The 16,494-nt window shown below is 32.8% G+C and overlaps 1 protein-coding gene across 3 annotated transcripts in view; it reads right to left on the bottom strand.

Annotated features, from left to right (window-relative positions):
• Window positions 1-16,494, bottom strand: part of LOC132708314 (hemicentin-1) — a 555,715-nt gene that overhangs the window by 484,075 nt on the left and 55,146 nt on the right. The window lies entirely within an intron of this gene.

Raw genomic sequence — 16,494 nt, 5'->3', positions numbered from 1 at the left:
TCACTCCAAACGGGATTGTAAAACTTCAAGCATGGCTTCTCAGAATTCTACAGAGAAGAAACTTCTCAACAATTTTTTCTTATTCTCTTACACTTATTTAGTGTTAAAGATTCAATATCTCAATGAAGATGATTATAAAGATCCATAATGTTTTTTTTTATTTATGTCGAATTCTTCTCGACAAGATGATGTAATATTAAAGTTTTTAAAAAGTTATTTACAGTGTTCACGATACTCGTGATGTAATTCTAAACAACTTCCACAAGATCAATACATACATCAATCGCTATCTACTGCTTTAGAACAATTTCCATTTTTTAAAGAAACTTACACAAGCTACTGTAATACCATTTACAAAACTTTTGGATTCCGTTAGTTTTGGTCAGTGTAGTTGTTTCCAGTAAAGTGATCTTTGACTTTTTAGTATTATTTCATTCTTCACCCAATTATATACAGGGAGATCAAATATATTTTTTTAATAGAGCACCCTATATTTAATTAAATTTTTAAAGGCTCCTCTAAAAGACGAATCTAACGCTCCGCGGTTTTTATTATTTTCATCATCTTGCCTTATTTCTATCTTGCTACAATTATTATATATTATTATTTATTTATTTTAGTATAACCAATCAAATATTTATATATTTAAAATATACACTTACTTTCTGTCACACAATAATTGTTCCGATTACATTTTTAGTCCAATCCCATTGATCTCGCAGTTTTATTTGTTTTATGCGTGGTCTCAAGTTCAGATGCATTATGCAACAGTATATTATGCAACAATTGTGGTAGACGGTATTTGAGTCACAAGTTTATTTGGCACGAGCGGAGCGAGATATTAAGAAACGAGTGATTTCAAAAGTTTACCAAACGTGTTGCATACTATACTTTTATATATATATATATATATATATATATATATATATATATATATATATATATATATATATATATATATATATATATATATATCCCCTTAAACAACCGATTGCTCGCAAACCCCTCCGGTAATATCCCGAAAATGTCCGAAGTGGCTCGGATCCGTGGGAAACGAAATTCACGTGGCTATCGCACTCTAGATCGGTAGCTAATTAGGTATTTTACAGAAGGGAGTAGAAAAAATGTATTATGTTATTTGCTCTGCTTTTATTATACCCTCGGTTATTCTACTGTGAGTTTCATGAATTAAGATAATTCAAGTACCTATCACAAATTATATTTTACGGCAAAAATTTTATATCACAATTCAATTGCAGGAACGAACATAATAAACCGATTTCTTGTAATAATGCTAGTCAAAATTGGAGTCTTTAACCATTATAGTAGAGAAAACTTTTATAAACCCTTAGATATCGGTGTAAAGCCCCCTTTCTGAGTCAAATAGTTGCCGACTTCGATAAGATCCCAATCAGAATCTGCGTTTTCGCCTCTTATTCTACCCAAATCTACCTTAGAAAAGCAGATATGTACTTAAAACCCCTCTTTTTGGGACAAATAATTAGGTTTCGCTCTTGATTTCGAGCAGATTATAGTTAAAACCTGCATTTTCATAACTTACAGGACTGAAATCTACATAAAACTGCAGATAACTACTGAAAAACCCACTTTCTTGGATTAATAGCAGGTTTTTCTTCCATTTTTCAAACAGATTCCAGTCAAAATCTGCTGCTCCCACACATATCGAACCTAAAACCGCATCAAAACTGCATGTATCAGCTCAAACTATCATTTTTTGATCCAAACAGTTAACTTTTGTTGTCAATATGTTTCGAATACTAGCCAAAATTGGCGCCTTCGGGCATTAGAGTAACGCAAACTTATATAAACGATTAGATATAGATGTAAAAGTCTCATTCTGAGTCTTATTGTACCGAAATCTACCTTAGAAAAGCAAATATTTACCTAAAACCCCTTTTTCTGGGACAAAGAATGGGTTTTCGTTGCTGTAAATCAAGCGCGAAAACCAATTATTTGTCCCAGGAAGAGGGGTTTTGACATAACTGCAGTTTTAAGGTGGATTTCGGTGCAATAAGAGGGGAAAAAGCAGATTCTGACCGAGATCTTCCCGAAATCAGCGTCTATGTGGCCGAGAAAGGTGGTTTTACCTCAATACCTCCTGGTTTATAAACGTTTTCATGACAATAAAAGTCGAATAAGTAAATTTTGACTGGTATTTCAAAGATATTGACATCAAAAGGAAGTTGTTTGGATCAAAAAATGATAGTTTGAGCTGATATCTGCAGTTTTGATGCGGTTTTAAGTTCGATATGTGTCGGATTAGCCGAGCTAAGTAGTGCTGCTCGATAGACGAATATATTCTTTAAATAGAAAGGACAAGAAAATAGAAGATATTTCAATTTAATATTAATTAATTTACCATTTTTTCTAAATAGCGCAAACCTCCATCGGAACAAACGACAATCAAAGGCAGTTTATTTTGGAGCTCGCGCACGAGATACTCTATTTCATTTGTCGAAACTTGTGCATATTGTAGCACTGTGCCTCATTTTGTTGTAAATTCAATTTGTTGGCGAGGAAACGACGCAATCGGGAACTGGTGCTCAAGCGAATGCACTTACTTGCAATATTACAGAAATAAAAGCACCCTAAAGCGATAAACGGTGTATATTGAATGAATATTAATTTTTTATTCAATATTTTGAAATTTCTTTTGTCGGTGCGCAAATTAAGTAGGGTAAGTAGAGTAATGTACAGGTTTAGTTGGTTTATAAGTGTTATTACCAGATAGTCAAAAGCTAGAAGAAGCATTAAATAAAGTGTTACTATACTGCATACCGGGTGCCACAGCTCATAGTTACGCTCCTTTTAAAACTTTGAAATAAATAAATATTGTTTTCCAAATTAACTAAGAAATTAATATTTATTTTACCTCTAAAAACAGTTGTTGCACGAACACTATTTTTCTATTTTGGATACGACAGTCGTTTATAAACTCATTATTTTGTTTCATTCATGATAATTCAAAGACGTATTTTAACTTCACACTCCTGTTAGCAATTTTCCAGAAAAATGCTTAACAGATCTTTTAAAAACAAAAAACAATGAAAGTTATTAATAAACAGTAATATTTTGCTTACTCCTCTATTGTGCGTGGAAAATTTTAGTAAATCGAATTTTCAAGCAAATCTATTTAAAACAAAAGAGTAGTCAATTCGTTTTCCGAAAAAATAAATACCCCCATAAAAAAAACTTTAATTTTTTAACCACTCACTCAATAATATTCCATTTTGCACTCTGCAAACACAATCATTCTGTATCGAATGCCGAAAACATTACTACAATTAATCGCATCTTTTGATGTTGAGGATTGAAGATTGAGGAGAAGTAAAAAGAATGTGTAAAAATTTACCATAATATTCCGTACATTAACTATAGTAATATTTATGGATCCTTGTTACAAGAATGACATTGCATTTCCTTATAAAGAAGGAAATAGAATGGTAATAAATAAATATAAATTAAAATATTATACATAATATTGTTCAAATTATTTTTCGACACCGAGCTTCGCTGTGCATCCCGCATCAACCTTGTAGATTATAATTAATTAAGACCCGAGGACGTATTATAGTTTCAAAGTATTAAAAGTAGAATCAACTTTTTGCGAAGTACTTGTACACTACAAATATTGATCTATTCTTAAAGGAGCAAAACGTCATTTTAATTTGACCTCGCTTTTAAGATAAAGGTGTCGTTAACTCTAACGGTGTACTTTAATGTAATGCACTTTTAAAAAACAAAGAAAATTGCTGCCTTGGTTTTTACATTATAATGCTAGAATAAACACGAATGTTTCGACTACTATTTCTCTCGTTCGGAACTCTGTGTAAACTTAATTAGCAGACAGATCTTGGGCGAGTTTAAGAACTAAAAATATCGATGGATAAAACTTCTTTAAAGGAATTCTTTGCCACTTAAAATAACGTACCCGCTCCTGGTTCTAAAGTATCATCTCCTCATTTCGCTTTAATCACAAAAGAAGGTAAAATTTGGAGAAACTTGAGCAAACTCGGGACTGGAAATCACAACAAATCAAAAAGAACATGCGAATTTCTACATAACCAGTTCAATTTATGTTTCAGTTATCTTTAGTTATAATCGTAATATCGATTTTTATACATTCTAAAATCCATTTGTTCCAATTCAGCAGTTGAAATTTGGGTTTGTGAAAACGTTCAAACATGCAACGGTTAGTAGTAAAGTTGAACAACGATCACGTTTATTAAATTGTGACAGAATGTGATCGATGCATCTATAAAAGCTTTAAAAAGCTTTAAGGTTGCACGTCATCGAATTAAAACACGTTAGAGCAAAAGCAGAACTAGAACTTTTATTTCAAAATACAACAAATGTCAACGTCAACTAATAAAACCTGACATTCAGAAGGTAAATGAAACCTAACATTTTTCTATTATTTCATACCAGCTGTCCGGTTCAATATTTAAACAAAATAATAAATAATACAATGTTTGCCTCTCGATGTACTGCACCTACCTAAGGTCGCCTTACAAATTTTTGCTCCTTGTGTTCACTAATCCAAAGTATATACAACATCCGTTTACAATGTACAGAATAAATCTGTCAAATGGGGACATCGGCAGTTGGTATTCATAATTCGCGCCATATGTAAACCGAAATTTATTCGTAAACATTTAAAGTAATAAATGTTCGAGGGGTGAATAACATGTACGAGAAATCTTGGATCGTTATTTCCCATGAGTTTGTAACGTAAATTGCAAAACATATATACATGCTGTTGTAACGTCGCATTTGAGTGTCCTGGCAACACTTTTCTTGGCAAAAAACTTGATTCATTTCTATTGCATATTCTATTGAGACCATTGGTAACGGACAAATTAGTTTTTAAGATTATTTTTTATCTCATATTCGATAAGTGAGTTTTCTTAAGTATATTCCATTGATTTATTTGTTTTTAGAAATAGGTATTTCATTTTGTTACCATGTTACAATAGAAAAGGCAATATGTGATATCATGGTTAAAAAAAAGAGCTTTGCATTTACATTAACTTTGTAGTTTAGGTAGCTTTTGGTGGCAATTTTTCAAATAATTTTTTAGATTTTAATTCAGAACCTGCTATTTTTGCTTTCTCCCAGAGAGATTGACGAACCCTGTACATTTAAAATGAATATTGAAAACAAAAGCTCAAACTAAAATGTTAATTCCACAGCTATTGAACGGGACGTATAAAAGTACAAATATCGTAATTTTACAACTAAAGCAATACCGTTACAACCAGTTAAAAGATAATTTCGTTTTAAGAAAGTCATTCGATCATTCACATTAACCGACACAGGGAATGCTCGACGATTGACCTTGAAGGCGGGCAATCAAACAGGTGTTTTATATGTAGGATACAAGATGCCGAATGTAATTTATTATGGTAGGAGAACAATCCCGCAGATCATCAATTATCGAATTTTTTCAGGTCATCGCATATCGGCCGCCTAAAAATTTTTGTATTCAATTTTCTTTCAGTGAGAAAGCACACCTTTTCAACAATGGATGTATAGTACGTATTTAATGTTTTTTTTTTGCTATGTTACGCAATTGCCGAAAGGAAAACTGAATTAATTTAAAACTCTAAATAAGCTGAGACTGCTTGTGTTTTTTGTGTAATTTCATAGTTTCTTGATGCCCACGAGAACAATGATTCCAGATTACATTACAATTTTTGAAGCCCGAGCTATCTACCAATTCTTAGGGGAAAATGGCTTATGTTATTGGTAGTCGTTCCCCTATAGTTCAAAACAAAGCTTTGTGAAGCGGAACTATCGAAGCTGTGTGCAACATTGGGTTTTGCAATTATTGAGTAGATGTTCTCTCTCTACTGCTAACTGTCAAACTGCGTTCGAGTCATACCATTATAACACTTCATTTTGTAAATATTTAAACCAAATGGGACTTAACTGCTGTGAAATTTTTGAATATTTTCCCGTTTTCGCTATTTTGAAATCACGAAAAATGTATCCCGTAGCAGAAGCCAATATTTTTTCTACTTCATACTATAAACTACCTAATTATGCACTCATCAAGCGTGCGGAAGTTGCCACTATAAAACGATTTTGACGATTGTCAATTAATGCATTGATGCTGCTTTTCAAAAAATTTAAAAATATCTATAAACCAACAGTCGTTGAAAAATATAGTACCGTAATAGGTTGATACACTTCTGCAGATGATCAAAACAAATTCATGAATAAAGTGCAGATAATCAAATTTGTTTCACAGTGTACTATTAAATCACTGGTGAATTTAGTTGCAAAATTGAATTAAATGGAAGTTGCATAATATTTCTAACAAAATGTAGCTATTACTTTTATTCCTCTTAATAGTACATTATGCAACAAGTGTTGTAAATGGCATTTGAGTCACGAGTTTATTTGACACGAGCGGAGCGAGTGTTTAATAAACGATTGACTTAAAAAGTTTACTAAATTAGTTGCACACTATACTTTTTCTACGACCGTTAGTTTTTGGGTATATTTTTGCAAAACAACATGAGTATATTTACCAACATTAACGTCAGAGCTGACAAACGTCAACATTCAAATTGCGCGGAAATATCTTCGAAAACATAACATCCGATTGCTCCCAAACCCGTGCGGTAATATCTAAAACGAATCTAATACGGTAAAATGACACTTTCCGCACGTTACAACAGAGAGGAAAATTAGTATATTATGCAACAAGTTTGGTAAACGGCATTTGAGTGACTACTGTATTTGGCACGAGCGGAGCGGAGTTTACCAAAGATGTTGCATACTGTACGTGTTCTACTGCTGTTAGTGTTTCGGTACATTTTTGTAAAACAACACGAATACATTCACTGACATGACCATCAGAATTGACATCCGATTGCTCCTAAATCCGTGCGGTAATATCCCAGAAATGTCCGAAGTGGCTCGGATCCGTGGGTAAAGTGACGCTTCCCGCACGTTAGATCTGAGTATAATGAGGTATTTTAAAAAAGGGAGTAGAAAAATAGAATTATTTAAAAGTATCTTAAGCCGGTAGAGCAGAATTTGAATGAGATTTTGTCTGGGACAAGTTGAATCCATACCGGCCCTATACCTATACCTATACCAAAATAGGACCTCGTAGTCGAATCTGTTCACCTCATGGGAGGTTAATTCCTCGATTGTTATCGATCTGACGCATTATAAACCGGCGTCATAATGTAACTAGACCGAACATTTTTTCTGTGAAGTACAAAAATCACTTATTGTAACAGAAACTAGCAATTTTATTTGAACTTGGGCACGGGCGATGCCCTCGCTTGTGCTTTTCAAATAGTACTAAATGGGTTGCGGATTGCCGAGCGTTATAGAGGGTGCTGTCCTACCATCTTTACAAAATAAAAAGGATTTTGACATTATTGTCACAACCGAAATAATGAATCTGATTCTGTGCATGTAGTAAGTTTTGGTTAGTTTATGTTTGCCTGCCGAGGGTGGCTCTAATTTAATAATTGTGATATTAAGAAAGTCTCGACTGGTGCAATAGGAGCATAGTATGAAAAAGTCGCTGCAGGCAATTTGGTAAAATCTCAGTGCTTTTATTAAACGGAGGACGAGGATGCTACTTGGAAACTCCATTTAAAGATTGGTTTAAGTTTGCGAATATGTGTTTCAGCTTTGGTAAATATTTAGCGAAGCCGTAATTAAATTAATTAAGAAATCTCGTCGGCCACACTTAATAAATTATGCTTTTGAAATGTGGGCGCTAGAGGTCTGTAAGCCGGAACGCAAATTCTTAAGTACTAGTGTAATTTTGTTTGCGCAATTTGAAAAAAAAAAAACAAACTGAAGTGAATGCGATTGAGAACTTGCTCAATGGATGAATAAGGAGGAGAAATTGTTTGACAAATTTACCGAGAGCGGAGCTTGATCATATTGCAGTAAACGACAACTATCAAATTTTAAAAAAATGTCAGGGTAAAAAAAACGACTCAAATATATTCAGAAAGCCTGGTTATATTTGCCACCCCACCGATAGAGTTTTTCATCAGTAACATAAAAAAAATACAAAAATGCAAATGTAAAGGGTCTGGCATGTTTGGTCATATATCCAGTTGACAATGTTTCGACTAAAACAACATTTATTATGCAAAGACAAACGTAAGTGTACGCTTCAATAAATAGGTATGTATCAAAGGAATGGAAAATTGTATGCACGAATAAGCTATTTTAAAACAATGAATACGAAATTGGTTTGCCTAAAGGCGAGCAGTACTGCAAAATCGGTTCAACAACTATTGTCATTGAGCACAATAAGTATTTCAGGATACTTCGAAGGGGCACTTGTTAGAAAATTAACAAACGCTAATGCAAAGTATTCTTACAAAAAGACTATTTGGATAAGTTAAAGATAGATGATGCTGGCAGCGTCATGTTTAGTTAACTTGTTTTCAGACTATGAGGACATCTGGCGGCCTTATAGACCAATATTAACCAAAGATTTAAATTGCTCCTTTATCTTGTTCACACAACTTGCGTTACGATACCCAACGCAACTCGTTTTATTGGTGTCCGAGTAAGGCATGGGATTAGATAAACCAAGATAAACGGAAGGTCCTAGTAATCTGAAAAAAAATTCTAAATTCCGGAATAGCCCCTAGAAACGTAAGTGATATCTTGATGTCTATCTCTTTAACATTTTCTTATAACCGAATCTCCAACGACCTACTGAATCACATCACATCAAAATCACATCAAAATAGCATTCAGCAGTATTAACGTCTAGTTTATTCATCTTTATTACTTCCTTATAACAATATTTTCAAAGGCAGACGAATTTGTTATTTCCGAAAATATTCGGCAATCCCTCCTCAATTCGGCAATCCCTCCTCAACGTCAGTTTCCTTTTAGAGATAAAAAAATATTTGAATTTACTTTAAAGCAACACTTGGTTAATGTAAGAAAATTTTGTAAACCACTAATTCATTTTTTTCCAACCAACCAATCAACGAATTTTTCAAAATAATATCGTCTTTGGAGAAATTTCATCTTTTTTCGAAATAGATCTTGCACATCCAAGTTGTCTTCGTTCGAAACTTTCCTCTATCAAAACAAATTGCATATGGATGTAAAAATAATTTTGACGGCAGACATCACCGCCTCATTGGATAAAACTAACAACTAAAACATTTTTTTATTGATTGATTTTAAGTTTGACAGCAGTTGTTATCTAAACGTGGAGCCAAAGCAAAAATTAGTAAAACCGAATGAATCTCCAGTGTTGCCAATTCAACTCGAAACAGACGAGACAACTGCAAATAAAATTACTATTAGTACTTTCTTGAGTTTGCGCAAAATTCTGAGTAACTTTTGATTTGTTTCCCACCTCTGTACCTTACTTCGGAAAGAAATAATTTCAAAAACTTTTTAAACATGTTTCCGCAATTACGTCATCTCGCTGTCTTCTCTCATTTCGGCAAACATGGTGCTGGATTTTCGAAGAGTTAGTTTTAATTTCTTTTTGCCAAAAAATATAACTTTATTAATATCTTATTCAAAATTTTTGAACTTTAGTAACAATGAACAATTAGTAACAGCAAAAACGAATTTATTTTTATTCAACCCAGTATATTTCACATTTATTTTTTTACTATTTATGTACCAAATCTCTATAGCTATCCCTATACCCATCGGCAACAGTTTCTTAAATTTGAGTGAATTCAAATTGTTCTTCGTTTTAAAAATCCAATTGAAAAAAAATTATAAATGCAACACTATATGAATCAACAAATCTTAATATTTTAATCTTATTCTTGGTGGAAAGAACAATTTTTATTAACCCGAATCTAAGAAATGATTGCCGATGGCTATTGGGCCATGTATGGAGATTTTTGTAAATTTTAGGGACAAGTTATATGACATACCATCAAAGTCATCAATTGGGCATTCACAAAAATATACTGGCTAACTCCTGTCAAATTTGGAAACGCAAAAGGATATTAAGCTTTCCTAAAGCAGTGTTTTTCTCAATACATCAATAAAATCAATAAAAAATCGAAATAAGGAAAAGAGGTTGGCATAATTACTCAGAAGTTAAAAAATAAAAGTAAAATATTGTTACACACACACACCATATATTATTAAGAAGTATGACGAGTACACTAAAAGGATACAAAGGATTTATTTTCCTGGCTGTCCAGTTTATTTACAAACCTTGAAATTTGGTGTGCATGTATATATTTGTCTTTCGTGTTAAAAAATTAAACCGCCATTTCCGACTTGCTCCTTTGAATACATTCCGCTCGTTTGTGTTACCGAGATCGATAAGGTTGTCACATCTACGAAAATGAATCTATACGAAGATTAAGATAATTTTAAATCAAAAAATTTGACTCAAGATATTCATTCTTTATCCCAAATACTAAATATTAAATGACATTGAATGGCATCTTCAGGAGAAGATTAAAACTAAACTCAAAAATCTTATGCTGAAGATGCCAACTTGGTTGCCGAAACGCTTTTCGAGTAAGTAAAATTGAGTTTCGGTTTGTGGTAAAACGCGTTATTGTGTGTTATTACAGTGCAGAAGGTTCCAGTCAAGAGTTTGACATAAAATACACATTTTTGACGACAATTTGAAATATATTACACACAGCCACAAAAAGTAGAAAATTGATGATGAGACATTCAAATATATTGCTTAACGATCAATTAGATTTAAATTCCCCCTCCTTTATTGAACTTAAATTCTCGCAACAACATTAATTAAGATTTTATGGTCATTTTTGGGTATATATAGTAGAAGGTAGTTTGTAAATATTACATTTGATAAAGACACGGTGTTGTCGAAACAATTGTCATGTCAAAATATATAATTTCGTGAAAATCTGAACTTTTAGTTCTTATTTATTCTGATAAATGGATTTTCATCAAGTAAAAGCCTCGTCAGTTCAATTTTTCAAAACGATTTTTATTAATGCATAATCCTTACTTAAAGATTCCTTTAATAAATTAGGGAAATGTAACGTCAATCGGCCAATTTGAGAAAAAAAAACGACAGGGGCAGTATGGGAGTGATCGGGTCTAATTGAGCCGAAAAAAATTATTAAATTTTCATAAATATCGGTCAATTTTTATGGAGGTTTTTGTCGTTCTCATAAATTTTACAAACGAAATTATATTTATAGCCAACTTGTCCTACGTGTTACATTAAAATGATAGATTGTTAAAGTAATAACATTTACGTCTTCATTAAACTCACACTTAGAGTACAGGGTGATAGTGATTGGAATGTTTGAACAGGAAAAACCTATTTTTCAATTAGAGGGCGATTTTTATTTTTCGATCATTTTTAAAATTGTCGATAACTTTTTTTATTTATAAAAGTTTCTGGTTTGGATAAAACATGATTATTTTAATTTATTTAGTTTTTTTGTATCGTTGCTATAATCGCAGGCTGCTTATACATAAAGAACAAACCATTGCCCCTATGACTGCAAATTTAAATAAGATAAGTATAGTAAGCATTAATTTGCGAGAAAACCGAAAACTATACAAAACATCAAAAGGCGCAAGTACAAAGTTTTATTCCAATTAGAAATTTTCATAAGTATAAATGTCAGCATAAAAATGATTGACAACTTTAAAACTAATCCAAAAACTGAACAACATACTTACTTGCTATATCTAGCTCAGAAATAAGTTTTCCAATCATAACAGTCCCATTACGACCACCCTGTACAGCATAACTGCTGCAAAATAATGAAATTAAAATAATTCAGCACTTTCCTTTGAATCTTCCCGATAAATTTTACCGAAAGAGTCGGAATTTACTGATCAATTCATTGCGTCACTGTAAATTACCGCTGAAAGTACGTTTTGTATATACGAATGTAATGTCCAGTGAATGGCCAATGGCGGCTATTTACTGCAGTGGGGAAATTATGTCCCTACAGATGATCGAAATACTAAATCACGTACGTCGGTTCCAGCTTAGATCGTTACATTTTACATTACGTTGTGGATTATTGAATTCAAAAATTCAACATTTTTTTATTCGGATAAGTGGTGCCTTCAGTAACCAAATAGACGACCGTCATCAAAATTCAAAGAATTTGTTGACCAACATTTGTGGTTTTTCCCGCTCAACAGAAAAATTCACTATAACATGTGACAATACTAAGCCTGCGTTTATATATACAGTGTGTCCCACTTAAGAACTGTACACCCTTGTAAAATATTTGTTTAGGGTTCGATTATGATTTTTTTTTATGGATAGGTCCTCGAAAAATACACTAAGACCTTGTTTTGGTTATTGCTTCAACTTAAAGTCATCTCCAACTGAGACTATTTAACAAAAGAGAGAGAAGAGAATTACTACAAGGGATTAAAAAAAAATAAATTGGCAACGAATTCTTATTCAGGAGTACTTAGAACCCAACTATACCAATTTTTACAATGTTTCAATACAGAGTGTTTGAAATATCGTTTGAGTCCCGCTTAAGGCTTAAGTACGTCGTTGCAAAATCCTTGATTACGGTTTGATTTTGATAATTTTTTATTATTTATTATTGCTGTTGTTTTAAGATGATACTAAAAAATAAATGTCCCTTTCCCTTTTTTTTATCATTGTTTTTGAAATTTGTTCAATTAAAATTTGTGAGATCTTAAAATCACCTACAAAATAATCGTTATTTACAAGGTTGTAAACATTGCTCTAATTACATTTAGATGGTCCTCAACACAAATCTGTACTCATTTTCAATTTGAAAAAATCTCTAAAAGTACTTCTCGATTTTTCGCTGCAAAAAATTGTGTCAGTTAGCCATGACTGAGTTCTCTTTAGTAAAATCTATCCAGCAAAAAGAATTATCAAAATTGAGTCATAAATAAACATTAATATATTCGAACTTCATGGAAATTAGTACAGTTAGGTATAATATAGTCCTACATAAACATTCGTCGACACTTTATTCTTAAAAAAATTAGTCCAAGTTAGCCATGACTTCAGGTTGATGTAATAAGAAACATGAGGTTTTAGTGCGTTTTTTGAGCAATATATCCAAAAAAAATCAAACTCTAACCGCAATCAAAGATTTATTGAAACATTACAAAAATTATTTTATAAAAAAATCCCTAATAGTAATTCTCTCTTGCTTCTCTTTTGCTAAAGACTCTCTCGGCCATGACTTTAAGTTGATGCAATAAGCAAAACAAGATTTTACAAGGGTGTACAGTTCTTAAATGGGACACACTGTATATACTTTCAGCTATTTATTGCTGTAAACGTATGTTATGAATGGCTAGTTTTCGCTAAATTCCGTCTCTGTTGCAAAAGCGCCAGCTTCTCAACACACCAGGTGGATTGTAGGTTCAGTAGATTACTGCGTTTTTGGTCCATGGTAACTATGGGTGCATGTGTGTATTCATTTGTTGCCACAAAATGCAAACCTTTTGCGTTCCTTGTTCGTATAATAACATGTTTTGTTTGAGTTATCAATAAAATACTAGGTGTACAGTTCTTAAATGGGACACACTGTATATACTTTCAGCTATTTATTGCTGTAAACGTATGTTATGAATGGCTAGTTTTCGCTAAATTCCGTCTCTGTTGCAAAAGCGCCAGCTTCTCAACACACCAGGTGGATTGTAGGTTCAGTAGATTACTGCGTTTTTGGTCCATGGTCAGCGGAGTAACTATGGGTGCATGTGTGTATTCATTTGTTGCCACAAAATGCAAACCTTTTGCGTTCCTTGTTCGTATAATAACATGTTTTGTTTGAGTTATCAATAAAATACTAAAACACACTCCACACCTTGTCATTTCATCAAAGCTTGTTTGACTGGGATTCTCTGTGCTCCGATAGTCCAGATCCCAACATTTCGCTCATCCTTGTGTGCTTTTTGTTCATCGAGTCGTACAGTTAGATGCACGTTTGACCCCTTCAATATACGACTCACCGCATCGTCAACCTACTTAATAGATGCATGCACTCTTGATTCAATATTTGGGGTTTTGCTTTAGCCAAGGCACTTCCTTAAGTTGCCACTGACTTAAAAACTGTATAATAGTATAATTCTCGAGCGGATCTCGCAAATCCCGCATCGAGTCTGATCACTGTCTATTGCCATAGCTTGTTTACACAATGTTTTAATTGTTCCTAGATCCGTTGCTCTAGAATTGTTGGACTGATGACTTAAATATTGTCCGGTACGTGTTGGTATTCGATATCGAATCGATCGATCAATCCACTACCCTTACTCACAAGGATATATACAAACAGCAGGCAGTCTCTCTTTCTCAGTGATAAATTGCTGGGGAAAAGAGTGCACATATACAGGGTGTTTTCTAATTAAATTAACGGGACGATTTCTAAAAGACAACTTCATATGGACATATGTCTTAACTTTTGAGATACAGAGTGGTAAAGTAGTAAAGTAAATATAAAATATATTTTTTAAATATCTCTAACACCACGTTAGATATTTTAATGAAATTAGACTCCCATGTACTATGCATCAAGATACATTATTAGGTGAACCACAATTTTCTTTAGAATCCACCGGGGTATGGAATTTCACCTACCTATTTTGACGGACATCGATGGTACGCCACTGATTTCTCTTAAAATAAAAATTATTCGATGTCCCCTTACTATTACCATTATTATATCTTATTTAAGTAATTATTTAAGTAATTCTAAAATCGGAACTCTGAGGTGTATTTTCGAAATCTTTATAAAGAGTGTATCCTGCAAGGTGGGGGACACTTTCAACCACTTATTGATTAATTCTTATTAATTTATTAACAGACATTAAAAAAAAATATTAATAGCAGATAGCGTTTCTTATTTAATAAGAATCGTTTATTATTTATCTTGTTTTTAAGATGTTATGTTATTTAATTAAAACTGGAAAAATAAACAGAACAGTCTTCTAATATTTCTTTTTCTGAAGAACATTAGGTATTTTGTTTTAGATGGATATTTTATTTTTCACTAAAAAAAGTTCTTGATTTAACCAGTACAGTGGCGGCCTTTTCACTTAATAATAAAAACTTATTTTTCTGCATGCTGTCATATTAACGATTTTGTTACGACCATGCAGAGAAGGAGGTTTTATTTTTTAAAGCGAAAATCGTATATCGGATTGAAAAAATTAAGAAATTAAATTTCTTCATAAATGAGAGGAGATTGTAAGAATTCCGTACGGCCGCCACTGGTGTATATTTAAAAAATTGTGATGCACTAAAATTTAGAGGCATTATTTAGTGACTAAATAATGCCTCTTGTATGTACATGTGTGCCAAATTTCATTAAAATATCTAAAGTGGTATTAGAGATATAGAAAATATATATTTTATTTTTGAAAAATCTTCCACCCTGAATCTCAAAGGTTAAGTCGTTTAGGAGATAGGTTCATATGAAATTTTCTTTTTAAACTGATTAAATTGAGGCGGATTTGTTTCCGTTTGCGATTCTTCTAAAACGGGAATTATACAACCATAATTAGAAACGTAAAATATATAACAGCAGATAAAACACTAGAAATTTGTTTTTTTTTTTGCACTTTTCTATATTTGGAGAGCTCGTTAAACTTTTTTTTGTTTAAATTTTAATGTTGAAGGTGTGAGCTAAAAATTCACGTTACCGCCCATCCCCCAACTCATACAGCTTACAACAGCATCAAAACTTTGAAATTTAAGCCGCCATAAAATTCCAAAATCTCGAAATTGCTCTTATTGTTTGTCCTCTCGGTGCCTCTGACCGTAACATTAGCGTAGAGAACTTAATCTAACCTTATTTACTTTCATTACCCCACAACCACACAAGAATTTCGTTTTCTGAAGAAAGCTGAACGATTTTCATCAGCGTTCCAAAAATTTTTCATTGCACTTTGGGTCTAAACTTAGTACAGGTTAGAGCGAAGAGTTACAAACATGATAGATAAAAGCCATCAGAAAGCGCAATAAAGCACATATCCTCACGTAAACTACGAAATAAATCTCGCCCCGTAATCCCCCCGAAGTCTTTTATAAAAATAAATTTTCCTCGAAACAAGGTACATTAAGTTTAACGATTTATTTATGGATCGTTTAATTTCTTCAGCACGGGATGCCGTGATTTTGTTGCAGGATTGTATAAACAAACACGATTTCCTATAGACTCCGAATTTACAACGTCGCTATTTTGTATACAACACGAAATACAAATCAGATCGGTGTGTACCGAAAGAAAAATATATTGTTTCGAGTCCCTGTTTGGTTTATCTGTGTGCTCGGAGCGTTATAGAAAAAATATTCTCGTCATATCGACGGCGGCAATTTAACAAACTGCGGCGGAAAATGCGGTAGAGTAAATAAAGCATTACGGTTAGCTTTTTGAAACAATGCAGAGCGCCAGATACGCGATACCATCGACGGCAACTTTCGTAACTGCTTCGGAAGCTTTTTCCGAGATAATTCTATCAGACCAGATTCCTTATTTATTAAAT

Source organism: Cylas formicarius, unplaced genomic scaffold (assembly GCF_029955315.1).
Source record: "Cylas formicarius isolate icCylForm1 unplaced genomic scaffold, icCylForm1.1 PGA_scaffold_10__41_contigs__length_53128322, whole genome shotgun sequence".
NCBI lineage: Eukaryota > Metazoa > Arthropoda > Insecta > Coleoptera > Brentidae > Cylas > Cylas formicarius.
This window is presented reverse-complemented; position numbering and strand designations above follow the sequence as displayed.